This window comes from Dermacentor albipictus, chromosome 5 (genome assembly GCF_038994185.2).
Source record: "Dermacentor albipictus isolate Rhodes 1998 colony chromosome 5, USDA_Dalb.pri_finalv2, whole genome shotgun sequence".
Lineage (NCBI taxonomy): Eukaryota > Metazoa > Arthropoda > Arachnida > Ixodida > Ixodidae > Dermacentor > Dermacentor albipictus.
The window spans coordinates 10,325,012-10,352,882 of record NC_091825.1 but is presented as its reverse complement, the minus strand read 5'-3'; the positions used below and the strand labels follow the sequence as shown (position 1 = coordinate 10,352,882).

The following is a 27,871-nucleotide window of genomic DNA, read 5'->3' as shown; positions in this document are numbered from 1 at the left end:
TGCAGTGGGGGATCGATGGGGGCGCGCGATAAGCAGTCGGCGTCGGAGTGTTTTCTTCCGGACTTTTATATTACCGTGACGTCATATTCTTGTAGTCTGAGGCTCCACCGCGCCAGCCGTCCTGAATGGTCCTTTAAGTTAGCTAGCCAACACAATGCGTGATGGTCACTGACGACTTTGAATGGCCTACCACAGAGGTAAGGGCGGAATTTAGCTGTAGCCCAAATGATGGCGAGGCATTCCTTTTCAGTCGTAGAATAGTTGCTTTCAGCTTTTGACACCGACCGGCTAGCATACGATATCACTCTTTCAAGTCCTTCTTTCCTCTGGACTAGGACGGCACCGAGGCCTAGGCTACTGGCGTCAGTGTGGATTTCGGTATCGGCGTCCTCGTCGATGTGCATGCGCAAGTACCGGCGGCGACTGCATGCGTCGTTTGAGTTCTTGAAATGCCTTGGCCTGCGGCGTTTGCCACTTGAACGCGACATCACATTTGGTTAGATGTGTTAGCGGCTCCGCGATGCGTGAAAAGTCCTTGACAAAGCGCCTATAGTAGGCACACATGCCAAGGAATCAGCGCACTGCCTTTTTGTCGGTTGGCTGCGGGAACTTTGCGATGGCAGCTGTCTTCTGTGGGTCGGGGCGTACTCCTGATTTGCCGATCACGTGGCCTAGGAACAAAAGCTCACCGTAAGCGAAACGGCACTTTTCCGGCTTCAGAGTGAGCCCTGATGACTTGATGGCTTCTAACACTGTCGCAAGCCGCCTAAGGTGATCGTCGAAATTTCCGGCGAAGACAACGACGTCATCCAGGTAAACAAGGCCCGTCTGTCACTTCAGTCCGGCTAACACCGTGTCCATGACGCGCTGAAACGTTGCAGGCGCCGAGCAAAGTCCGAATGGCATGACCTTGAACTCGTAGAGGCCGTCTGGCGTAATGAAGGCAGTCTTTTCGCGATCTCTCTCGTCGACTTCTATTTGCCAGTAGCCAGACTTGAGGTCCATCGGGGAGAAGTATTTAGCGTTGCAGAGCCGATCCAATGCGTCGTCTATCCGTGGAAGGGGGTACACATCCTTCTTCGTGATCTTGTTCAGTCGACGATAATCGACGCAGAAACGTAGGGTTCCGTCCTTTTTCTTTACCAGGACTACAAGAGATGCCCACGGGCTTTTCGACGGCTGGATGATGTCGTCGCGCAGCATTTCGTCGACTTGTTGCCTAATAGCTTCACGTTCTCGCGTCGAAACTCGGTGAGGGCTCTGGCGGAATGGTTGAGCGCTCCCTTCGGTTATTATGCAATGCTTTGCAACTGGTGTTTGTCGAATCCTCGATGACGTCGAAAAGCAGTCTTTGTATCGTCGGAGAAGACTTCTGATCCGTTGCTGCTTACTCATAGGAAAACTTGGATTCACGTCGAAGTCTGTTTCGGGGACAATTCTCATCGGGGTAGATGCGGCTGAATCTGAGAGGACAAAGGCATTGCTGGTTTCCGCAATTTCCTCGATCGTCTCACTAGGTAGCTTCACCCGGGTTTCTAGTAGCGCTTGGGCTCGTTCTCGGCGTACGACGCTTGCGAATGTCTGCAGGAAGCCGCTTCGGAAAAGTTCCCAGGTTGTTAAGGTGGCTTCTCGGATCTCGAACCACGTCCTGGCCGCGTCTTGCAAAGCGAAAAACACATATCGCACTTTGTTGTCGCTGTTCCAGTTGTTAAAGGTAGCGACTCTCTCGTACGTCTCAAGCCAGCTTTCCGGGTCCTCGAAAGTTGAACCGCAGAACGTCGGAGGCTCCTTGGGCTGCTGCAGCACGACGGGTGACGCTGGGGCTGCCATTGGGGTGGACTTGGTGGCCATCCTCCTAGTCGTCTCGGGCAAAAGTCCGTGCTCCGGGGGCAGTCCTTGCAGCCTGCGGCTACCTCGCTGGTTCTTGTCGACGTTGGTGCCTTCCGAGTGAGGGCTTGGGTCACGGCTTTGTGGAGGCGTCCGGTGCATGAACGCAAAGCACCTCCACCAGATGTCACGTGGTGGTGACGTTGAATAACACAGTAGCAATACTGTGAAGGAGAAAACTAACTTTTATTGGGTGAACCTGTGCGCACAAAACAGGCTACACTTACAGCACAACGATAGCGGCGAACACGCTCGGCGATCGTCGAAAATCTGATCAGCGGGTCAAGCGCGTCGGCTTTTATAGAGTGTCATCGAATGTTCTAGACTAATCGTTCGGACCCGCGTGCCTTCCACAAAGTTCTACACCATTCGCGTTACGCAATGAAATCAGATAACCCAAGGTTCGGCGACAACAGACAGCCGGGTAGAAGCATCGATAACTTTCCAGAAACGTCGGATACATGCAGGCGCGGCCCTCGCTGTGCGAGTAGATTTGTTAGGCGCCGAAACGTGGTCGCCCGATAAAGATAAGTACACGTGTCAATATTGTGAGCCACAATATGCTCTAGCGACTTGCAACAAACAGAAGTTAAAGAACTCGGTCTATAATTAGAAATTGTTGACCTATCTCCTTTTTTAAACATGGGGATAACACGTGCAATTTTCCAGTCGTCCGGAAGTTCGCAACTACGCAAGTGTTCATTAAAGACTTTTGCCAAAAAACGCTTATCTCTATCCAATAGCGCTTTAAAAATGTATTTGGGCTTTGATCTGGTCCTATACTCGTTTTGGTGCTCAACTTCCTAAACATAATTAAGGCACCTTCCCTTGTGACGTTAGGAATGTCCATATCATGAAGCATAGCGGGTTGGGGTACATAAGCACTTGACGGAGAGAAAACGCTCTGAAAATAAATATTAAAAGCCTGCGACATTATAAAGCCGTCAGTTTCGAATTTTCCATTCACTTTAGTTTTATTTCCCGTTTCATTGCCTTGACCCAGAAACCTCCCAAATTTAGCAGGATCATCTCTAATGACTCTAGGGAGAGTGACTTAATAGTAATGTGTCCACGCTTCATTTACTTTAGTTGCCAAATTTCTTTACAGTCTACAAAGTTCCCGGGTGTTACGTCTCTACGCTTTCTAAGTCGCTTGAGTCTACGTTTAGTGTGGACAATATCGCTACAGATCAATGAATTTTTACGGTTCTTACGTACCTTTCGGAATGAGACATATTGTTCAATGGAGAATATAACGGCCTTTTTTAAATTGTGCCTAGAAGGCCTGAGCATCATCATGCGAAATGTGCTTTAGTGCACCGTCTAAGTAATTTGTGATAGATGTATCATCAGCGCGGCCAAAGTCACTACTCATTAAGGCACACTGAATGAGTATTCGAATGCCGTGCAGACCTTCGATAAGACCAAGAAAGAAGCAATAAGCTGTGATCCGACACACCAGGTTCAGTACCAATAACACCATTTAAAAACATATCAGTTACAAAGAATAAGTCCAAGACAGCACTATTTCGCGTAGGTTCACAGACAAGTTGATCAAGGGTCAAAGCTAACATTGTGTCTAAAATAACATCACTCGATTTAGATTGCCCGTAAACTAGTTTGTCCCATTTGATAGCTGGAAGGTTGAAATCTGTAATAATCACGTGTCGTGGGCGGTTTAGAAGAAGATGGTCGTAAAGTTGTCCGAGAAATGGTTCTGACATTTCAGGGGCTTTATACACAACACTACGCATAAATGTAACAGCATTAACAGTGACGTTCAGAAACAAGCTTTCGTCATCATGAACCTGGTTTGTCAGACACACATCAATACGGAGTTTAGAAATAACAGTAACTCCTCCGCCACGTGTGCCTCAATCACGCCTCTGTATATGATAGCCGGGCGGAATAACTTCATCATCGTGTACGCCATCATGCAACCACGTCTCAGTGATAGCAACCACATGAGCATCGTAAGTCACAAGCAATGTTTCTAGTTTTTCCACTTTGTTCACAACGTTTCTGGCATTAAAAGAAAGCACACGAAGATTCCTAAGTGTAGACCATGAAAGCTACGCTCTTTGATAGGATCTTCCCCGGACCGCACAACAACACGTGTGTTCGAAACGCCATCCCATGCGTAGAATAGGGAATTAATGTGAAGTTTACCTTCTTTCCTTGTTCTTTATCAGCTTTAGCACTTTGCCACAACAGTTTTTGTTTTCTTAATGTTTCAAAAGGGAAGTCATTTTGCACGGAAATCTGCGTTCCCTTAAGATTTTGCAGTTGCGTAGCACTTCTTGTTTTTCCATATAATTTTGAAAAAAAAAACTGGATTACAGGTGGCTTTCCAGGATGTTTTCCCAGGTGATGTATCCTAGCAATAGACAAACACTTTACGCCAAGCCTGTCCTTGAACACCTCCTTGATTACTTTCTGTCCCAGGTCAGCCTCAGTTTCATTTGCTCGGTCATCTATGCCGAAAACCACAAGATTAGATCTCCGACTCCAATCTTCCAGCTCTAAAAGGTTTGCCTGTTGCAATATGAGTGTTTGTGGAAGTATTTTAACAGAATTGCTAAGGATTTCACAATTGTCTACTTTTTGTGCTATTTCTCTGACATTTGTTTCAAGGTGGGCAATTCGGGTCGCGAAGGAATTGCCACTTTTTTAGGCGTCTTCCAACCGCTCTTGAAGCTCTGCCAGACCATTCCTAATAGCCTTTTGGCCCTGTATCAGCGTCTGGAGCATATCAGCATTGGAAGGACCCGGATTCAATTCTACATCGCCACAAAGTAACAATTTGCACACGTGGTAGCACTCGTAGGCTAATCCAATCAAAGTCCGCGGGTACGGCACGACAACAACGCCTCTTTCATCGCTGCAGTGTCAGTGAACACAACTAACCTGGAACAATAATACGGGACGCATGGTTAACGCTCCGCTTCCTGCGTTTTCGCCGAGCCCACTGAAGAATTCCTGTTGGAGCTGCTCTTTTAGACCTCGGCGTATACATAACCGAAGGAAAGACTTACTCAAACACACATTACGATCATCTGAAAATAAAGGTGAGGCAGAATGCAGCAATAATGGAACATAGAGCACTTTGACGCTACTATAAATATGAGTTGGTGCGCGGAACCGGGAAAGCGAATTGTGGTGCCAGCGCTAACGTTAGCCATTCTGCGACTTAAAATTGGATATCTTGTCGGGGTAAGAAGTTGACCAAAGATCGGTAGGCCAATTTAATTTGGGAGCACGCGGCAAAACCACAACTGAGGCAGCGCAGGGTGACATGGGTTGAGCCTCCCTTAAAGTTAGAGGAGCGCAGAGCAAAAATTAGTTTTGAAAAAGTACTAGTAACAAGGTGAAAATGAATGGTTGGCTAAAGTGCACAAGCATATGCACCTGAAAAGCGTCGACACAGAATGGAGAAAGAGCTCAAGAAAGTAAGCAGCCAACTATTGAAAGTGTAGATAGATAAACAGGAGTCGGCATAAAGAAATTGAAAGAAACGGAGACAGCAAATTGGATGCTAAGAATGGAAACAAAAAAGACCACGGTTATTTTCAAGAATGGCAAGAAAAAAACAAGAATATATGCACAAAGGGCAGTGCTCTGCTATTTGAGGCTCGAGCCGGTTTCCTAAAGAGAAAAACGTACCAGGTAAAATTTTTGCAAGAAGTGTGTCTGCTGCAGCAGAAATTCACCCAGTGAGTGCCGTAGGTGAAGTACACCTTCCAGAAGCGCTTAGATTTAAAGGCGATTTGTCAAAAAAGAGCCGGGAAAAGACTGATGCAACCAGACCCGTTACAGAGACAGGTAGCGGTACAAGGTAGATATATAAGTTTTGTGAAACAGAACGAAATATTAAAGAAATGTATACAGAATTCTAGAATAAAATTATGCAGATCCCACGCACTGTGGGAATCGATGCAAGCGAAGATTTCTGGGCAGTTTGCTTTGATTGACGATTAATAATTAGCGGTGATCTTGACGCCGAATGTTAAATTTTTTTAACATAACGTTGCGGGATGAGCCGATGTTAAACTTGCCAAGGTTGACGACTGGGCGTGTTAGTATAGCATTAGAGGTTGGATTGCGCAACATTTTGACGACACACACAGAAGAGAAACGCACACCACAGAGCGCTACTTGCAACTATCGTTTATTTCCCTTGTCAGTGGAATAAATATAGAAAGATACTCAGGGGGGGAGGGTTTGTCAAAACATTTTTTGTATGTCGCTGCCGCCCCCCCCCCCCCCTGCGTATCTTCCTATATTTATTCCACTGACAAGGGAATAAAACGATAGTTGCAAGTAGCGCTGTGTGGTGTGTTTCTCTCTTCTGTGTGTCTCGTCACAATTCACGAGGGTTGCAATGTGGGCTTGATGGTAATGCATCTTCAAGGGGAGTACGGTAGCACGATTAAAAGACGGGACAGAAGAAGACACATAGGGACACACACAGCGCTGTGTGTCCCTATGTGCCTTCTTTTGTCCCGTCTTTTAATCGCGCTACCGTACAAAAAAAAAGACACATAGGGATACACACAACGCTGTGTGTGTCCCTATGTGTTTTCTTTTGTCCCGTCTTTTAAATCGCGCTACCGTACTCCTCTCGTCGAAATGTTGCACAATCCAACCTCTGATGTTAAACGTTACCTTGAGGGCACCACTGCTGTTTTCTGCGTAGTACACAAAACATAAATGGGGAGGTGTTTGCTCCAGGCGTTGTTGTGCGCCCTATTTCATAACCATATTTCATAGGGTTGAGCTATGTCATTGCCTCACATGGCAATCACAATGGGGCTGTACGTGCCAAAACCACAATCGGATTATGATGCAGACTGTAGTGGCGCACTCCGGATTAATTTTGGCACCGTGTTCTTTAACGTGTTCCTAAATCAAAGTGCGCCAGCGTTTCTTATTTCGCCCCCGTCAAAATGCGGCTGCTTAGGTCAAATCCGCGAGCTTGAGCAATGCCACAGTCGCAAAGCTATCGCGGCGGGCACAGAAGTGTTGATTTGACGTGCGACCGCTTCTATTGCGACCGCTTCCTAGACCCTGCGGTGCGCTTTAATTAATGTGGGCATGCTTCTGCACGCCCTGCGTAATTTCCCGCTAGATATGTTTGCGTGTTTTTTTTTTTTCATAAACAGCAACAACGCACCGTACCGTACCTTTAACTTAAGTTTATGCAGCGTTTCCTTGCCTGCTCACATCACCTTTTCCCTATCCCCCCCCCCCCTAGTATCTGTATGGGAACTGCGAGCGAAGAGTGGCAAGATTAGAGAATTTTAGTGCGTCCGGTATACCGGCAAGTGCGGGCGGTTTGCTGGTTGAGCGTGGGCGTAAGGGCAGATTTAGGCTTGAGCCGTCCATCGCCGCACGCGGCACCGCACGGGGGCAGTTCGCGAAAAGCGGGCGGTTGTCGCGATCGGTCACAAAATTGCACTTACGCTGAAGCCGCATGGTACGTTGCGGTTCGCATGCGCCCTCTGGTTGTCTAAATCGGTAACCAGCAACTGGCAAGATGCATCAGCGAGTTGGCAGCCTCGTGTGCTGGCGGCCAGCGAAATTTCGCGCCGCGCCAGGTTTTTGTTATTACGTTTGCTCTCTTATTACTTATTTATTTATTGGTTATCTCGAGCGTTTCCCATGCGCCGGCATGCGGCACTTCGGTTTGGGGACGCGACGTCTGTTGAAAGCTGGCAAGCGTTCGGCAGTGCGCACAGCAACGCTATTCGAAGTATCCAACTATCGCCAACAGCAGACGACACTGGCCTATTTTTGTCGATGTAGGTTGAAGCTTTCGCGTCATGGTGAGAACGCGACTCTTGCACTGTCGCATTCTGAGCTGCATCCGTGGCGTTGACGTGGTGACCCACCTGTGCCGATTTTTTTTTATTGCAACGCATAATGTTGCGACAACATATGTCACGATGTGCTCGGTTGTGCACGGCACGATGCCGCCCTTTTTGCGCATATGCTAGCGGAAGCTTGTGTTGTGGACAAGCGACGCACCAGCGCGGAAGGAACGGGAAGCGACCCCATTCCGAGTAGAGTTCCGAGAATCCTGCTTCGCCCTCAGCGTCTCGGCTACCGGACAGAAAACGAGAGTTTGCCCCCTCAAACACATGCCGCTCTAGCCTGCGTCTTTTATAGAAAATAAGCGCAGTCTGTTTTCTGCCACCAACCGATGCCCATTCCTTTCACAGACGGGGATAGACACTGTACGTAACACTGGCGACAAGGCAGGAGTTGCGAAGCGGATAAGTTTTCGAAGGCCATGGCTACAGGACGAATGCACGACGCTGTCAAGCCTTTCTCAGGCAAATCTTGGGAATCGTGGATCCAGCGCCTCGACATTTACTTCGTGGCGAGCGACGTCAGCGACAAAGCGAAGAAGCGGGCACTTCTCACGCTTTGTGGAGTCGACCCTTTCGAACACTGTGTGCGCGCAGATAGCGCCGAAGATCCCGGGAGAAGTCAACTACAATGATTTAGTGACACTTCTGAGGCGGCACTTCGACATCATGACATTCGAGCTTTGTAGCCGGTACGTGTTTCAAAGACCCGACCAATGGCCAGACGAGTCGATCAGCAGCTACGCTGCTGCCCTCGGAACCTTGACAGCCGACTGCAACTTAGGAGCGCTGCCTTCGGCTACAATATCGACGACGTCACCTGACACCCAAACGACTGCCTCAGCAGTGAACCCAACTATGCCGCCCCAAGATGTGATGCTCCGGGACAGGTTCGTCCGCGGCGTCTGGGACGAGCATCTTCCGCAGAGACTGTTAGCAGAAAAAGCCTGACGTTTCAATACGCTCTGGACTTAGGCCTGTCAGAGGAAAGAGCGTCAAGGCATCAGCGAAGAGGCAAGGAAGTGGCTAACTCAGGGGAAGTTAACAGGACGTCGCAAATGAAACCAGGGAGCAAGCATACGTCAGCACGACATTGCTATCGATGCGGCATGAGCCTGAAACATGCAAATTCAAGACAGCCGAGTCCCGTATCTGCTCCAAAAAAGGTTACGTTGGGCGTGCCTGCATCTCAAAGAAAAAGAAAAACACGGAACCATGCTCTGACAAGCAGCAATGGGCACACAGTTTCAGCCCACCGCCTGTCAGTGAGTCCTGCTGCAAGCTGCACACAGTTAGTGTACGTACACACTTCAAGGGGGGTATGGTAGCGTGATTCAAAGACAGGACAAAAGAAGACACAAAGGGACACACACAGCGCTAACTTCCAACACTGTTTATTATAGAAAACCACGTCGTACTTATACACTCAGACAACATGAGTCACAGCCACGTGAACAGATTAACAATCAGAGCGATACATTTTGTGATAGGTTAAGCCATGCGCAAAAATTTCAGTTCTTTTTCAGAGAGAGCCAATGATGGTTTGCTGATACATGAATCCCCTAGAGCATCAATCTGCTCGGCTTCTATTATAAGTCTAGTGAGTTCGAACTTATTTTTACCGGTAATGATTGTTGATTCGAAGAGAGGGGAGCCCTTATGTTGCTTACAATGAAGGGAGAGAAACCCATCTGATACAAGTTTGTCGACTTTATTTTTGTGTTCGCGCAGTCTATCATTAATGCATCTGCCCGACTGTCCATCGTGATACTTCCCACACGATAAGGGTATACGATATATAATTGAAGTCTTACATTCTCTAAACTTCTTCTTCTGTTTAACTTGGCAGATAGGGGCACTTTTTTTCTTTTCTGGTCTTGTTTTCCTGCACAGGCTGATTAGTTTGTTGGGTGCTGAAAAAACCACATCAGTGTTACCTCGGTGGGCAATTTTGTTTAGGTTGTGCGAAACCGGTTGATGTAAGGTATCACTGTTGGTCTTTTTTTTATCTCGGTTACTATTTCCTTCCGCTCGTTCAGCAGTCCCTGATTGCTGCACTTGCCTAAGTATTCGCTCTGCAACTGATGCCAGTAAATATTGGGATAACCTGCTTCATGTAGCCGCGTGGCCTGTTGTGTGAATGCTTCGTCAGTGCAATGATGGCATGATTTAGTAAGTGCATTAGTGAAACACATTTTCGCAATTCCTCTTTTTACCAGTTTAGAATGGGCTGAATGATATGACAACAGCGGTTTATTTGCCCTGGGACTGTAACACCAGCAAGTTAGATCATCTCCGAAGGTAAATTTAACATCCAAAAATTTGATCTTTTGTTCAACAGGCACTTCGAACGTAACTTCTAGTGGACAAAGGCCCTCGCGTATAATATTACTAATAGCTGAACACTCTGTGTCAAAGCTGTCTAGGTTAACATTGATAAACACCAAAAACTCATCAACAAATCGAAATATTTTAACAACTTTTGTATCATTGATGCGTGAGCACAGGTCTCTGTCTAGCTTGGCTAAGTACAGGTTGCTTAAAACAGGCGCTAAGCAGGATCCTATACAGACCCCTTGTTTTTGAAGGTACGCAATGGCATTTCTTTGCACAAATGTTAACTTCATGTAGAAGTCTAGATGTTCTAAAAAATATTCAACGGTTGTGCCCGCCTTCGTACTAAATCTTACTGCCCCAAATTCATCTATACATGATTGAACACAACTTAACAATTCATTCTGCGGCAAAGAATAATACAGGTCCTTAACATCTGCTGAGAAGGCCTTTAGTCCCGCGTCACAGTTGGCCTATACAAAGGCTAACACTTGCTCGGAATTTTTTGTGATAAACGGATCTTTAATCTCGAGTAGGTTAAGCTTGTCTGATAAATAGACTGCAATAGATTTTTGCCATGTGCCTTTCTCCGATACTATTACCCTGAACGCGACACCTTCTTTGTGAGTTTTCGCGCTAAAAATACATCTAGACTGTCATTCTTGCTTTTTCCTATTGATTTCAATACTTTATCTAGGTTCATTTCGCGGCACATCGCAACAGCTATGCTCTTGACTTTCGCCAGGGAAATTTCCTTTTGTTCATTGAACACGGCTGCTAATGCTTCAGTAGCTTTTTCGTTCTAGCTACCATGTGAAAATCACACAAAGCCTCCTTCTTTGTCAGCAGGTAGGACAGACAATGCATTTTTAACTAAGTATGTAACAACGTGTTTCACTGGTAACTTGGAACGTTGAAGCTTACATTTGTTCAGGACGCCCACGCCTTCAGAGTTCATCCTCACGCCTTCATCTTCTGGTGCACGTCTAGAGATCTGGCGCACGATAGAAAGTAGCTCCGGTTTCGTGCTCTTAGCTTCCATGGCGAACTTAGGACTTCGTTCTAGGACTTGACGCACCTTTTCTGGCAGGGCAAGGCCTTCGGCAATGTGGACTTTGCTACTTGTGTGGTTCGATGGAACGTGCCGCTCCTTGGAAGCTTCTGCCCGGAGCTGCCTCAGTTGATGTGACCGTGACCTGTTGTGTCAGAGCAGAGTACTTGTGAACTTGGTTATTCGCCACACTAGGCTCGTAGGTGCAGCGCACTTGTGCGCCGAGGTGGGCCCTCAGAAGTCGCGCTTGCCGCAGCCATTCTGCACGCATAATCTTCAGGATCCTCTTCCCGTGCCCTGCTGAAGAAGCACATCCTCCGAAGAGGGTTCTGACGTCTTCAGGCAGGAATTTCTCGCGCATACAAAACCCCAGAGACACATTGCACACCAGTTTGGCTATGAGTGCAACTATTTCTTCTGGTTTTCGAAGCACATGCATAAAAGAGCCCGATGTACTAGAAATAAAATTCACGAGGGTTGCAAATTGGGCTTGTTGGTAATGCATCTTCAAGGGGGGTATGGTTCTGTCGAGGCTCTGTTCTGTCGAGGTTCTGTCGAGGCTAACTCAGAAGCGCCTATGCCTCAAGAAAGAAAAGTGCAGGTTCGGAATTACGTCACTTGAGTTTCTGGGACATCTAATTAACGCCAATGGCCTTCGCAACACTGAGAAAAAGGTTGAGGCCATACTTCAAGCACCCAAACCATCTGACAAGACATCCTTGAGGGCTTTTCTGGGCCTTATTTCATTTGGAGACTGCTTTTTGGAGAAAAGAGCGATGGTCGTGGTGGAGTTGTATAGGCTCTTAGAAAAAAACACGTCCTGGAAGTGGAAGAGCAAGCACCAAGCCGCTTTCTAGGCGCTTAAGGAGATGATCCGTACATGTACAGTGCTCGCTCACTACGATGAGACGAATCCCCTTTTTTGTCCGTGGGCGCATCACCGTACGACGTTCATGGCGTCCTCGCTCGGGAAGATGCTATTTGCCGAGAGGCACCCATTGCATTCGGTTCATGAACACTGGGATGCGCCGAAAAGAACTACACCCAGCTCAACAAAAAAAGTGTAGAAGTAATCTACAGCATCAGTCATTTTCACTAGTACATAGCTGGCCAGCATGTGACCATAATAACAGATCAACAGCGATTGATTGGAATCGTGAGTGAAACAAAGCAAGTACCTCGGGTCCTGTCATCAAAGATGACGCGATGGTGCCTTAAACTAGCAACGTACGATTATAAGTTGGTCTACAGGCCTGGCCTACTGCACCAAAATGCGGACACTCTAAGCGGACTTCCACTACCGGCACAAGGGTTTGAGCCCTAACCCCCGGGAGACGTGCTCATGTTGGATACCATGCCCAGCTTCGAGCTATCACCGCGTCAACTAGCACGAATCACTCGGGAGGACTCAGTTATGTCCCAAGTGCTGGAGGCTGTCTCAAACAGTGAAGTTCATAAACTGCCAAAAGAACAGTTTTCATTCTGCCAGAAACTGGAGACGGAGCTTTAAGCGCAGGAAGAGTGCCTGATTAGAGGCTCCCGGATGGTACCTCTAACAAAGGCGAGAAATTACCTTCTTAAACTGGCACTTGCGAACCACCGCGTAATTGTGGCCATGAAGGCATGCGCACGAAGGTACTTTTGGTGGCCAGGCATTGACGCAGATCTCGAACAGCTCGCTAAAAACGCTGCAACTTGTTGACAACACCAAAGAGCACCAGCCAGGGCACCAGTGCCCAAAATGGGAACGCACAAGAACACCTTGGGACACAGTTCACGCACACTTCGTTGGTCCCGTAGAAGGCAGAATGCTGGCTAATAGTTGTTGACGCATGCAGAAAATTGTAGAAAGTGCCATGCGCAATACACAGTCTGCCACATTGATTGAGGAACTCCGGAACCTTTTCGCAGCTTTTGGGCTCCCCAAAAAGCTTGTGACTGATAATGGACCATCCTTCGTTTCAGTAGAAGTTGAGAGTTTCCTAAAGAAGAATGGGGTGACCCACGTAACAAGCGCACCGTATCATCCTGCAACGAATGGCCAAGCAAAAATGATGGTTTTTGAAACAAAATGAGCATTAGTCTAAAACAAGGACGGAACATTTGCGTGTAGGCTGGCTCAGTTTTTGCTAAAGCAACACACCACCATCTGCACATCAACGGCCAGCTGCACTTGTGTTCGGGCGTGAGCTGGACACAGCTTTTACCTGCATTCAGCCCTAAGCAAAAGCGAACAAAATCCATACCAACTGCACAAGGGACACAAAATGGAGAGTTCTCGCTGTTCGACAAGCAGTTTTCTTTTGAAACTTCGGAGGTAATCCGATCTGGACGGAGGGAACGGTTTTGGAAAATCTAGGCCACAGATTGTGGTTCATTAAAGGCCCTAACAGGTTAGTGCGATGACAATGTAACCACATCAAGCCCGGTGCTATGAGACACCTCACAGAAGATTCGGCGACACAGGATAAGGGCTGTGCGCTAACCGCGAGCAGTGTCCCGCTCCCATTTATGTTTGGGATAAAAGCAGATAACTCCACGTCGTCAGAGGCCACTCTCTCAGGAATGCTGGAGCCTTCGCAATCATCGGTAATCTAACCGAGATTACACTGAGATTAACCGAGATTAGCACTGCCCCTGAGACCGTGCCAAACACGACTGCAGAGTCATGCCCGCAGCGGGAATGACACCCTCCGGATCACTACGGCGACTCCATCTGAGAAGGGAGGAAAGTGTTGAATACAAGCGACGCACCACCGCTCCTCGGCTGGGCAAAGCACCAGTGTGAACGAAACAGGAAGCGACCCCACCCCGAGTCGAGTTCCAAGAATTCTCCATCACCCCCAGCGTCTCGACCACCGGACCGGGACTGAGTGTTTGCCCTGTCGAACACATGCGGCTTTCGTCTGCGTCTTTTGTAGAAAATAAACTCGGTCTGTTTTCTGCCACCAACCGATGCGCATTCCTTTAACGAATGGGGCCAGACCCTGTACGTAACAGCTTGCAGGAACGCGCAAACACGAACACACAGGTGTATCTAAGCCAATGAGCAAGGGATCTGTCGCAGCAACAGCGTAGCACGCTGAAGCGCCGCAGCGTTATCTATTGACATAGTCCTATGCAGATGGTTCTATTATCATGGAATACAGCTGTGTTGATTGACAAGTCACTTCATCACCGAGCACGCGTGTGAATCTTAAACAATGGCTTGTTGATTTAGTTGCACTTTAATGCTGAGGTCTCCTCAGTAGCTGTCAAGTTAATAGTGAACCTACAATTGATTATATGACGTAATATGGCATCGCACTTCGTAACACTGGTGCAACACCGAATGAACATACAGGAGCGCTGTGCTACACACACACACAGAGCTAGTATTTGGTCATTGCATGTTGCGTCATTGTTTCAAAGTGCACTGTCATATTACGTCATGACTAACCAACTCGCCCACCAATACGTCCTAAGGAATTGATTACAATTATGACAGACATAAAAGTGATATGTCCATATCATAGTTACTTCAGGCAGAGATGCTTGTCAGATATGTTTTCAAGAGAAGAATGTTTGCATGAAAGCAAGAATTAGTTCATATTGCTGAAAAGACACCCCATGTAGGTGTGAGTTCACATAATGTTTCCATTTCTTGTTGGTGCTAAAATGTCCCTGCAAGTAGAAGTAGTGTTATGTCATTCATGCCATTAAGAGATGACAGAGGTTTATGAGGGCACACAAGGCAGCAATGCCCATGCATAAAGCCCTGGGTGGCCAATCTTCAGCCCCTTCACTATTTATCCGATTTATTGGATAATTATATTACACGCTTTATCATGACACTCTCACGATAACTATTATAACTACCATGGCACTATACGATAACTATCATACAATTTGTCATGGCACTCTCACATTAACTACATTAATAACAATGCTTGTCGTACTCTTGGTTACTTTCGCCGAAACTTTCGCCAAGCGCCAGCACACCTTAGACTACAGCTATATCAAACATTATTTCGTCCAAAGCTCAAGTACGCTTCACCCGTCTAGGATCCAGCTCAATCAACGCTAATTGACACTTTAGAATCCGTCCCAAACCGTTCAGCTCGATTTATGCTCAATAATTTTGCTCGTACTGCCAGTGCCACCTTGATGAAATCTTTTGCTGCTGCAGTGCTGTCTCGCTGTATCTGAACTGGGAATGTGCCAGGCCTGGCCATCCTAATACTGGGCCCCTTCTTTATGTCGACAGGACAATCCCTCAAGATGCGCAAAGCTCTCAAAGCCGAGTTACATGCAAGACCGCACCGTCATTTTGCTTGTACTTAAAACAACAACAACAACAACAACAACAACAACAACAACAACAACAACAACAACAACAATAATAATAATAATAATAATAATAATAATAATAATAATAATAATAATAATAATAACGTTTATTTTGCAACAACAATAGTGTGACAAAGGATCAACAAAAAGGATGCACACACACTGCATTAAATCTGGCCACGCCCTGCCGTCGATTGCGCGAAGTCATGGCTGACCGCACCGCAGGATGCATCGGGTAGCCGGCAGCTTAGCAGCTAGCCGGGTGATTCCACTAGAGAGCTACACGGGTCTAAAAATTAATGTTTTATATTTTATTAATATTTTATATTTTATGCGCATATCACTCGGGGGCGTGGAAGTTAACTTCGCTTTTTTTGCCAAATAAATGCTTTAGGACGAAAAAAAATAACGAAATTGTCCAGGGTGAAAGCGGCTATTTTCATGCACCTGGCCATCTCCCAAATTCAGAACAATGTGAAATACAAAATATTACGGCTAAAAAATACATTTTATGCGAAGCATATTACGAGGGCTCAACCCAGCTCCTCAGGCGCGGCGGTGACCATGAAATCACGTGACACCGTGACGTCACGACAGAGGAGAAGTGGCTTTGGCTCAACTCTTGCAAGACGGGCTGGGTGGGAATCGAACCAGGGTCTCCGGAGTGTGGGACGGAGACGCTACCACTGAGCCACGAGTACAACGCTTCAAAGCGGTACAAAAGCGCCTCTAGTGAATGCGGTGTTGCCTTAGAAACGCGCTGTTTCTAAGGCGTGCGTCTCTTGCTCAGGCGCACATTTCGTTGCCGCGCCGAACGCTGCTTTGCTCGACGCTCACCGCGTCCAATGCGGGGCGCGTAGTCGCTGCCCTGTAGCCCATTGTCTTACACCCCTTGGCGGGTCGACGGGAACGCTGTCGCGTTCCACTCTTGAAGGCGAAGAAGTAATGCATGAGTTGTTTCTTCGTCTAGCCGAACCAAATATAGCCAAGCAACAGCAGTTCACCAGGCTAAACAGTGGTTCAACAACTAAAATAAAGGCTAGTATGCTTCGCATCCTGGGCTTAACCTTACCTAAGCCACAGCCATTTTTTTTCTTTTGTAAAACGCAAACGTAGAGTCAGGTAGCACTGTTCGACGGTTTTAAAAAATTCCTAATTGGATAGAGTTTTCAAAAGCCACTTACCAATTTTTATCTACTAAACCAATGCCTGTCGCCTTTTCAAATTTGCTGGGCTGTAACTCCTTAGCCTGCTCAACAATTGTGGTGAATATTGTTTCTGTATCACAAAGTATCACTTTTGCAGTTTGCCTCAAATGTGAAGCTTTGGAAAGAATGAAGACTTCAAAATTAAAATAAAAATACACGTTAATTTTCCTCAAATTCTCGTACACAGCTACAGATACCAGCAAAAGAACATTAAAAGAACATGTTGCATTATTTTGTTCTAATGGCAATATAGGTGGTGGAAATGAGAGCTTTGCCAGGATGCAGCAAGCTGCTAAGAAAGAGAGATATAACGGTAAGAAGAATGTACAGTCAACCTCAAAAGTTTACGGGACGCACGATCCGACAAGAAGCTGAATTCTCGCGAAGCGTGGTCACTCAGCCTCGAAATAAATGTTCCAGCATGTAGTAGCCTTCGCCCTTTACACAGTGATTCAGTAAATACGAAGTGCCATGACTCAACACTGCAGGAATTCACATTTGAAGGGGAAACCGCATCCCGTAAACTTTTGCTGTTGACTGTACATACGCCTCTGACCTCCTTAAGCATGACCATGATTGCGACATAAAGGAAATTTTGGCCTTATGATTAGTACCTATGCATGAAAGTGCGTTTAGTAGGATACTCATTCGCTTGAACGCAAATGAAGTATTATAAAAAGAACAATCTTTGCATGGCTCATATTATTTCACATCTAGTGTCCGTAGCTTGTAGCGGGACCCTGATTAAAGGATTAAGGATAAAAGGGACCCTGAAACGATTTTGACGATTTTGTACAAACGTACTAATTCGTTAGAGTAGGTCATTCTGATCATTAATTGACGCATCTAAGTGCTCCGCGTAAAGCGTATAATTTATTATAAGGCTCTAAAATGTACATCGCTGCCGATCGCAGCACACTGCTCGGCGGAATCTTCAACCGCCCCTACCCATATGACGAAAATCACCCAATTGACGTCAGTAGGGCGAGCTGTACGATTGGCTGACCAGGGCGCGTCTTCCATAATTTTTCTGCCTCTATGGTGAACAAATGATGTTAGTAATAGTTTGAATGTTAGTTCATTTGTTTCTATAAAAAGAAAGTAACAGGAAGAGAATGCACAAGAACAATTTCTCACTACACTTAAGCACTTTTATTTCATTTATTCAAACTTCAGGGCCCTAAGGCATTACATAAAGGGGGGGGGGGTACATCAAAGTTGCAAAGCTTCATAAGAAAGTAACATATGAAAGTGCACATTGATCATAATAGGTACAAAAAACACAAAATTACAAAGAAAGATGGAAAAGGAACATATAAACAGTACCAACGAGGCGCTAAATAAATATTAATAAGTCAAGTGTGGTATTTAGGTGGCTATGTTTGCATTAGCAATTAGTTTAGTTTTTCGCGATTTGTTTTGCGGTCACTGCACGAAACAATGTCATCCGGTAGTGCGTTCCAAAGTGTTATGGCATGGGGGAAGAATGCGCTGCTCATCGCCGCCGTCCGGCACTTTATCGCCGCCAAGGGGCGAGTATGAGATAAACGGGATGATGTTCTGAACGGGCGTTTTAAGAGCGCGTGTCCTGATTGGGGGAAGTAAAAGAAAGTGTGAAGAAGGCAAAGACGAGAAGTTACGCGCCATGAAGCAAGCAAAGGAAGAGAAAAAGGTTGTTTTATGGTGGTTACGCTGATATGTCTTGAATATTGTATCCTTGAATATTGCCTCGAATATCCGGCACACAGCAAGCGTCGTCTGCTTGTGTTACAACGTGCTCCATTTTGACGAGAGCTCCGTGGTCAGAGTCGGTCTGAGTCTTTTCACGAGCACTATGATTCGACTCTGTTGCGTTGTGGACTGCAAGCATAGCGACTGGCAGCATGTCAAGCTGCGACATCGTGTCCCACTGCAAGGAAGCAGACGAGCGGACTGGCTGCAGCGCATCGAACTATTGGTATCCGATCATCGCCAGGATTTGCGCGTTTGCGGCCGTCACTTTACGCCGGTAAATTAACGCAATATCATTTCGCGAGTCCGGTACTAGGGTAAACACAAGGGGACAGGGCTTGACCGCTTCACTATAGAACCTTTCTAGCCTGTATAGTTTCACCGGGTCGTTTCACGTGATGAGCAGAAGCCCAAATGGGAATGGATGGATGGAGGGTCCCCTTTGAAAACGGGCGGTGGGTTGCGCCACCAAGCTCTTGTTATTATACTGTCTAATGTCCTACCTAGGTTAAACAATAAAAAAGAAGAAAAACAACACTATGAACTACTGCACCCAAATTTTCTGATCCCCTAGTGCGAACTGTGCGTCTGCGTCTTTTGTCGTTTCCCAACTTTTCTTCCACCAATCCTCCGATCGCCTCTTACTAATACCTATTGCGGACATGTTTACTTTACCACTGCTCCCGCTGAACCCAAGGGCTTCAAGGAGGCCCGTGGTGCCCAAATCGACTGCTGGGTAGACATCTTCACATTCCAATAAAACATGTTCCATAGTTTCCCTAGCTCTACCGCCGAGTTTTACCCGAGTTTGCTCGACGGCAGTCAGTGAACGGAGATAGCGCGGAACGCGCCGAAGGTGCAGGCAAAAAAATATGTAGACAAAAAGCTGCGTATGACAACATGAGCGCACCCTGCGCGGCACGCTGCTTCCACGTTTCAAGCCCAGAAGGCTGCACAACGAAACGCGCCAGCGCCACGTATTGTTATCAACGGATTATCGCAACTTAGCGATACCGTGACTGTCCCGCTGTCTGTCTGCACACTTGCCGTGAGCCGCTTGCCACGCCTTTCCGGGCGCGTCAAGGGCGTGCCTTTTCTTTCGGGCACTATCTATCTTTCCTTGATCGAATGCGAACAGGGTACATGCGGCGCATTCTTGCACCTACACTTTCACTCAAACGAATACGTTAAAATACAACAAATAAAATAACGAACATATTTATTTCTTTAGGTATCTGTTTTTCGTTTTCAACGCAAGAAATTTGTGATGACAAACGGAGATCGAGCAAATTATTAAATTTTGCACTTCTTGCCGCGAGTGGCGACAGTGAGGCGAAAGCTTAGAAGCGGTACGTACATTGAAGCGGGTCGCACGCACGAGGGCGTTCATACGGTGATAAGTCGCCTAGGGGCGCTACAGTGCCATTCTCAATAATGTCGGTCATGATCCATGGAGGGTCATGGCCACTCCTTTTCTATTAGGGGAATAGAAACGCAGCGCCGCGGTACGGCTGTTCATCGCAGGCGCTTCACTAGGCCATTAAGGCCCCCGCTTTACCGACTAAAAACGACACAACGGCTGTCGCTGCGAAATGGCGGTATGTTGTTTTAGAGTGCGTAGTGACGCGGTTCAGTGAAAATGTACCAGTTTATCTTTGTGTGCGAAGCCTCTGCGATACATTGCGGAAAGTGCGTGCTTCCCCAGCGACACAATTCATCGCTTGTCATCGCTTGCCCAATGAAGGTGCCTCTGAGCGCATGTACGCAGTATATGAGTGTGTTGTGCAGTCGAAGGTGCTTGCAGATTACCTCTGCTGGAGCCAGCAGCGATCGCAGATGGATATCGTAACGACACCGCAGCACTCACATTTTGCCAGGTGAGGGCTCTTGTGTGCAGTTATGAAATCAGATTTCGAACGGAGATAGGTGTTGGAACGGTTGAGTGCGCAGTGCTTGTGATGAAGAAATGCGATTGCACTGGGTCTAGAAGAGCGAGCGATTCTCAGACGCTGATCGTGTTCACGACGCTGTGGCTCCGTTTCATCACCGATGACAGAGCAGCCATCTCAAACGACTGCTGCAATACGCACTCCTCAGCATCGTCGTCCCCCTCGCCGCATCGACGACTTGTAAGCAGCTACAGTGACGTGCCGATAATTATTTACTGCGCGCTACGCGCCACAATGCAGGCCATAAAACCGTGTTGTGCGGCCATCTCAGCCCGAGAAGATGTATGCCAGCGACAGTCAACGCTTTGTTTTTGATAGTGGTGCTCAGTACATCACCGATGACAGTGCGTTGTGCGCGTTTTATGTCGGCGGTCAAGATGGTTGATGCCTCTCAGCTCGACACCGCGTCGCTGTTGCCGGAAGATAAGTTGGGCGTGGCCCAACTGTAGTGGGTGCGCGCACAAGAGTTACATGCCTCGCGCTGGGTGTGACCTCTGGTTTTGATTGACAGGCGAACTCGTGCTAAACTCGTACATCGCTAAACCCCCTCCGAGCTCAACTCGGGAACATGGCGGCGGCAGCAGCAGCCTGTTTCATTGCATCCAGCGGCAACAAGCGTCAGTATGACCGTCCGGACCCGTTCACCTACATGACCGACGGGGAGTTTCAGCGTCATTTTCGCCTGTCGAAGACATCAGTGCGCTGGCTGTGTGACGACCAAGGCGAAGGCTCTCGTCTGCGGAGACAGCGTGGCGGGCTTCATTCGCTCACCGTCGTAGAGCAAGTCATCTGTGCGCTCCGTTTCTAGGAAACTGGGAGTTTTCAGAGAAGCGTCGGCGCCGAGCGTTACATTGGACGCCATCAAACTACTGTTAGCCACTGTGTCAGAGATGTGTCTGACGCGCTTATCGATGCGGCAGTGCGTAAGCGGTGGCTAGCTTTCCAGAATACTGCGGCTGAGCGGGCATATATAAAAGAATGCTTCCTACTTCGCGGGAACATTACGAACGTAGTCGGGTGTGTCGATGGAACGTACGTAGGAATTAAGGCGCCTTCAATGTCAGCGTTACTGTGATTAACATTGAAGCAATGTTTAGACACGCCATATTGCCAAATTTGTCACTTCTGTGTAGCCGACTTAAATTTTGTGTTAGCGACATCTCACAAGCGGCTGCTTATGATACTGACTTTTTCGCTGGTTGATGACTTTTTGCCGATTGTTCTACTTGTCTGTCAGGGTGCCTTCCAGATGGCTCACTTTCTTGGGAAAGAGGTCAATTAAGTATGATAGATAAATGGATATCACAAATTGTGTGAAGCAACCTATGAATCCTAATCTCATGAAGAACTTGGGGTTCTTCATTGGTGAAGTTACTTAGTATGTACAATGCTGAATTTTGGTCATGCGTAATCTATCGGCCGCACTATGAAACAGCGAGGCATTGCACAGTTGGCTGCAGCGCGAGATGTGGATGTTGCGCCAAGCCGGTTGTGCCTATGCATTTGTGGCGAAATGAAAATGCGTTGAGAATCTTAATGTGTTGGCTTGCATGAAGAAAATACTTCAGATTGTTTGCTCTGTTCACCGTCGATGCATGTGCCAGAGGTTCAGTGTATCTTCTTATTTTGGGGGGGGCAGCGTTATTCTGAATGGATAAATTGTATATTTTCGTCTCATAATGGGGCTCTAATTCTTAAGCAGTAGAATAATGCACATCCAATGCTCTGCAGAACTCTCTGTACGTGAAGATGTCATGAACCACCAAGGCAAAATTACACATCGGGAGAAATGTGGTGCAGATGCCAATGAAAAGTGGGTCTTTAAGCCACCATAATAAAAATAAAAATTGCAGAGCAAATAGACCATTTGTGCAGCTTTAGAGAAATGATTACACAAAACGTGATATGCTCAAACGAGTAAACGCTTGATGCAATGAAAAAGTAGGCTGAGCGACATGCAGCGTATATTGGCATTGAACATGTCTCGTAACCTTTATTTTTATTGTAAGCCCTCGCTGTCACACCTTTCCTTCCGGCACTCCCTTTACTGAAACGTGGCACTGTCTTTCCATTGGTGTCAGGAATCAAAGGGGCAAGCATTAACCAGCCTTGCAGCAGCAATGCTGGTTATTGCTTGCCCCTTTGATTCCTGTGAGTTTAGTGGTAAAGAATATGGCACGTGCATACATACACCTGTGCTGCAAAATTTATCATTTGTGATTTTTTGGAGAGCTAATTTGTGTTGGGAAATTTCAAAGATGTGCACCATTGCGGCCTAATAACTGGAGCATTGGTGATAAGGAAGACTGGGTGTATTGATATAGTGGCTTGAAGTTTAATTGCACAACAATTCGACGGGACACAAGGAAGAGAAACACACACAGCAGAATGCTTTGCTGTTTGTGTTACTCTTCTTTGTGTGCCGTTGAATTGTTGTGTGCTCCAACTTCAAATAGAGCATTGGGCTTCCTTGGTGCAGGACCGAAGAAGTGTGAGCTATTCGACAACATGCCAGTGCGTTGCCACACAATTATGGAAGTCGGAAGGTTTGCAAACAAAGCTTTGCTTTCAAATCAACCTGCTCATGTTATACAAGCACTGATTGAAAGAATCATCATACAAAAATAATGGTGAAATCAATGTCCTGTGAAAAGTGTAATTTCTATATTGACACTGTTGACATAATAGGTGCCATACCGGCCTCAAAATTGTACTGGACAGAGCGGTTTGTTTCCTATGTGAAGCACAACCTCCCATTACATGCTGTGCAGACAACCAAGCTCAGTTGGTTTGGCGTGATACACAACATTCACTGTAATCTGTTTTTGATTCTAAAGAACTGCCAAACACCACCTCTTTTTCAAGGATTTCATGGGAATATTTGGCGAGACCTTTTGCAGCCCCTCATAATGGAAGTGTGGCCAGCCAGCTTTGCTTGGATGCCTTTATAGATTTCTGCTCCTGATCTTTGTGTGCTATCAAGTTGCAGAAGTCTATGCAACTGGTGCAAGGGATTGCGTGTTTCTATAGTCGGATACAACTTTAGGAGGCTGCGGAATCTGCACTTTAAGGCAGATGAACACAAGCCTGCACCGATGGGCACGCACTCTAGACTGACATCGTGCCGCCAGACAGACTAATACCTGCTCGTTGGAGAGGGACTATTTCTTTAGACGTGGAGGCAATCGGCTGCTGCGTTTTGGTCATCTGGGCGGAGGGGCCTCTCCTGTCTTCTGAAGTTTTTTCCGACTGTAAAGGATGCCGCTTTTCATACAACACAAAAGGACAAAGTGTACAATTATTTGGCCTATGAAATGGATACATCAGAAGTGTGCTATGCAAGGGCTTAAGATGTGTGAAATATAGTACATGCAATTATAAGACAATGTTAAAGAATATGTGGTATCGAACATGCATGTAATGGCACATTTTAATCGGGGTGTGTTGCAGTCATATGCACAGTCTATAGGTGATAGCACTATTAAGCTCCTGCTGTTTCCTGTCTTCATTGTGAATTACACACACCGTTCATCTTGTGGCTAATCAACACGCACTGTATTCTTGCACATAGAAAGAACAAACAGCACAATGACATGTATGCTGCATTAGTGTATTTTTTTATTTACATGGTCCAAGAGTGGCACAGGTTGTCTTATGTTTTTGCCTATTTTGAAGGGACACCAAAGCATGTTACAAGTCTCCCAATATGCACAGCACAATGTTTACTGCAATAATTTTATTCATGTTCTTGAATTATAAGCAAAATATTAAACTGAAAGCTCCTTTATAAGGTGCCTTCTGTGGGCTCGACAGGAGAGCAGTGAGGGCACCGATACTACTCTTGCAGAGCAGCCCTCTGGACCTGTGGCACACTCTCAACAGCACGTGCCTGGCGCTCGCCTACTGCAACCAGGCGGTCGAGTGCCTCCAGCAGCAGAATGTTTTGCTGCAAAAAAAAGTGTATTGGAATGAATCAGCCGTATACAAACCATTATTTACAAAGAAAAATGCTCATTGCACTATTAGTACTAAGTGCCCTTAACTGTGGAAACCTCTAGTGTAGTATGCATAATAAAACAATGCGTTGGGACAACGTTGCGTTATTTTTCATAACTGGGGTTTTCTTTTTCAGAGCCAATTGTCATGTTGATTAGGGTGCCAGCAGCTAAGGTGGCCCTGCACCTTCACGAGTCTCTACTGTCAGGACCACAAACCTATTTTTGTTTGCTGCAAAACAAATGCCTCACCCTACAATACTGTATTATACGAGCTGATTGCATCCTACGCCTACAAACATCATATTTTTGTCCCATTAGGCAATTTTCTACCACCCTTCGACTGTAGTTCTCTCTCCTTGACATCCATTCTGTCACGCTTATGTAATCATCTGTTATGAATTGGCCACAAGTGATCGATTACGTGCATGGCCTACCTGCCGATTGCTTTTTTTTTCTTAATCTCAACTAGCATATCAGTTGCCATGGTTTACTACGCCACTGTCTTCCTGCCTTAATGCTATCTCCAACAATTTTTGTTACTTCGCCTTCTGCACAGTCATTGACATCTCAAGTTTCTTTGTTGACCTCCAGGTTTATGTCCCATATTGCATAACCGGTAGAATGCAATGATTCTAAACTTTTTTCAAGGATATCGGTAACGTGGCGATCACGATTCGGTAATGCCTTCCATGTGCTGTTCAACCCGTGAAATTTTTGTATAAGTTTCCTGCTTTATATCAGTACCTGCTATTGATATTTCACCTGGATAAAGATACTGTTCCATAAATTTTGCGGGCTTAATGTCACTCATGAATTTCTGTTATCTCACCAAGTTAGTGAAGGTTACCTTCATCTTTTCCATATTTTCGCGGGCCCACTTGCATGTAGAAGCACGAACACTCATTGGTTCTCACTGCCTTCTTTAAACTGCTGGACATTTAGTTCGTTACTACGAAAGCGACTTAATCTGTGCACTCTTATTGTGCTAAATATGAAACAGTAGAAATATACTTATCTGCAGTTTGTCGATGCCTCCTTCATTGTGTTGGTAGCGAGATCCATCGTCGGTGCCACCTCCTTGTCGCATCGTAGCTATATAGGATGTAATGTAACACTATGTAATGTTCGTGATGCTCGCTGAAGCAGCACCGGACAAGTTGTTTCTTCAGCATTGCGCCGTGAACAGTAGGTGCGCGTTGCGATCTGTAAAATCGCCGAAGCTATTGGCAGTCTTTCGGGGTGCACGGAAAGATTGCTCGCGGAGGAACAGAACTATGGAAGAAGTAGTGGTCGTCGTCGAGCCTGATCACTACGTCGCGCACTGCAAACTCGTTGTACGAGTTTGTTTACACTGGGCGCCTCCGATGCTTAGCCGCCATGCTCGCCCGGTGAATGGGTGTGATGACGCCACCACAGCGTTCCCTCGCGGTATAATGCGAAGCGTACTAAATTACAAACTAGTCTAATGCACATTCAGTGTACATGTTGTAGGGTTTAAGACGCTTCTAAACCACGTTAAACTAACTAATAATATTGTACTAAATGCGTTTGTTTTATAACTCGCTTGTGCATGTAATGCACTCGGTGGAACGACAAACAAGTGAAAGAAGGCACGACCATGCACCGACGGTATGATCACGTGAGCCCCAGTTTGTCGACCGCCCAGAAGGCAACGCCCAAGGAATGATAGCCAGCCAGAGTGTATCTAGATAAACCAATGAAACTGGAGGCTTGTCGAAAGATAAACTGTGTCTCGGTACCATTCGTGCTTTCTTCTTGGGGTGTCTCCAGAGCTCGTGAAGATCCCGAGTTTCGCCAAACTCGGCGCATCCTGCATAGCACCCCTGCTGTGTTCGTTGACGAAGGTAAGCGTTGCACCACATTGGGCACCCAGTTTTAATAGATTGAAGACATGGTGATGCTGCAAAAATGTTCTCCTTACTTGGATCAAATTAGCAGATTTACAGGCTGTCCCAAAACAGGGCGCGTATATTGAATGACAGCTAGGAACTTGTTCACCAGGACCGATTAGCACCCGTCTGTTAGTTCTCTCTGGAACTGGTGCGCCTCGACGCAACAGCCACGACTCTCCAGCACCACAATCATTTGGAATGAGAGTCTTCGCTTGAATCGGCCCCTCACCTACGAGGCTTCAAAAGTGCTGTTATTCCTTACATTCGAACGCAAAGGGCAATTCATAAATTTTTAATAGCGAATTCTGTAGTCGAATACGATCTGCATAACAAATACAATACAATAAATAATAAATCACTGCAATACAATAATAAATAAATACAATACAAATACAAATACGCATAAATGATTCGATGAAACTGTGTTTCTACTTCATTTCGCCTGCTGGCAAGTTGAAGGAGATCGCCAGACAAGTCATGGAGATTACTTTGGTAAAGACTTCTCGGTCTCCCCGATAGAGTATGAGTACATATGCAATGTATTTTCCGGAATACCGGTGTTCATATTGCAGCGACAACTTGGTCACATTCAAGTTGCGCGCCCTTCTATTGGACCCTGTGCACGCCGTACCGTGTTGTTGTTCAGCAACAGGCAGCGATCTTCGTGGCACGGGCAGCCGGTTGGACCGGGCTCGCATGTGCCATGCGCACGAGGTGTAACGCGAGAAGGAAGAGGAAGACGGTTCGAGCCCAGTTGGAGAACGCGACTGCCGCGGATTTCTTCACGACCGCAGTGACTTTTACTTGTGGGCACAAGTTCGCCTTTAATAAATATCGTTGTTTTATTAACATCGTTACATTTCTGGTGGAGGTGCGGGGTATGAGTTGAAGCCCCACGAACGGAAGTCAACGTAGCCCCGACCACCAGCGAGTCCATCCCGTGGAACTAACACCTGTACACCAGCGGACCAGCCGTCGTCTTCGAGGTGAATCGCCCGAATTCGGTTCTCTTCATGCCAAAGGAAACTCTGACCATGGACGCCGCCACAATGACTAGCCAGGTAACACCGGCACAGCTGGTCTTGAGTCAACCTCGCAAGCCGCCAACATTCCACGGCGACTCTTTCGAAGACGTGGAAGGCTGGTTGGAACTATTCGAGAGAGTGGCGAGCTTTAATGAATGGAATGAGAGACAGAAGCTCCGTAACGTATACTTCGCTTTGGAGGACCGTAAAAACGTGGTATCAAAACCACGAACCCTCCTTGTCGTCTTGGGAGGAATTTCGACGACAACTGTTAGCAACGTACGCCAGCACGGATCGGAAAGAAAAGGCGGTGTGGTGATTAGCACTGTTCGGCATTTTCGCTAGTGCGCAGTGATGCGGAAGAAAGACAGAGAATCATTTATGTGCGTTTATAAAACTCAAAGCAACCTTTAAAATATGATACAGAGAGTTGATGACAGCGTAACTGCAGTCAGTCTGTCCACGGGCTGAAACAGTCCCGGGTTGCGAGGCTCACAGTTCGGTCGTCACGGCACCGTGCGGTCACCCGTGCTGGAGCTGGCCGCGACGACCACACGCTCGGGCCCCGTTCAGCAC

The 27,871-nt window shown here is 46.7% G+C and overlaps 1 protein-coding gene across 5 annotated transcripts in view; it reads left to right on the top strand.

Moving 5' to 3' along the window:
* Positions 1-27,871, top strand: part of LOC135917928 (leucine-rich repeat and fibronectin type-III domain-containing protein 4-like) — a 367,177-nt gene that overhangs the window by 127,443 nt on the left and 211,863 nt on the right. The gene's annotated exons all lie outside the window — the stretch shown is intronic.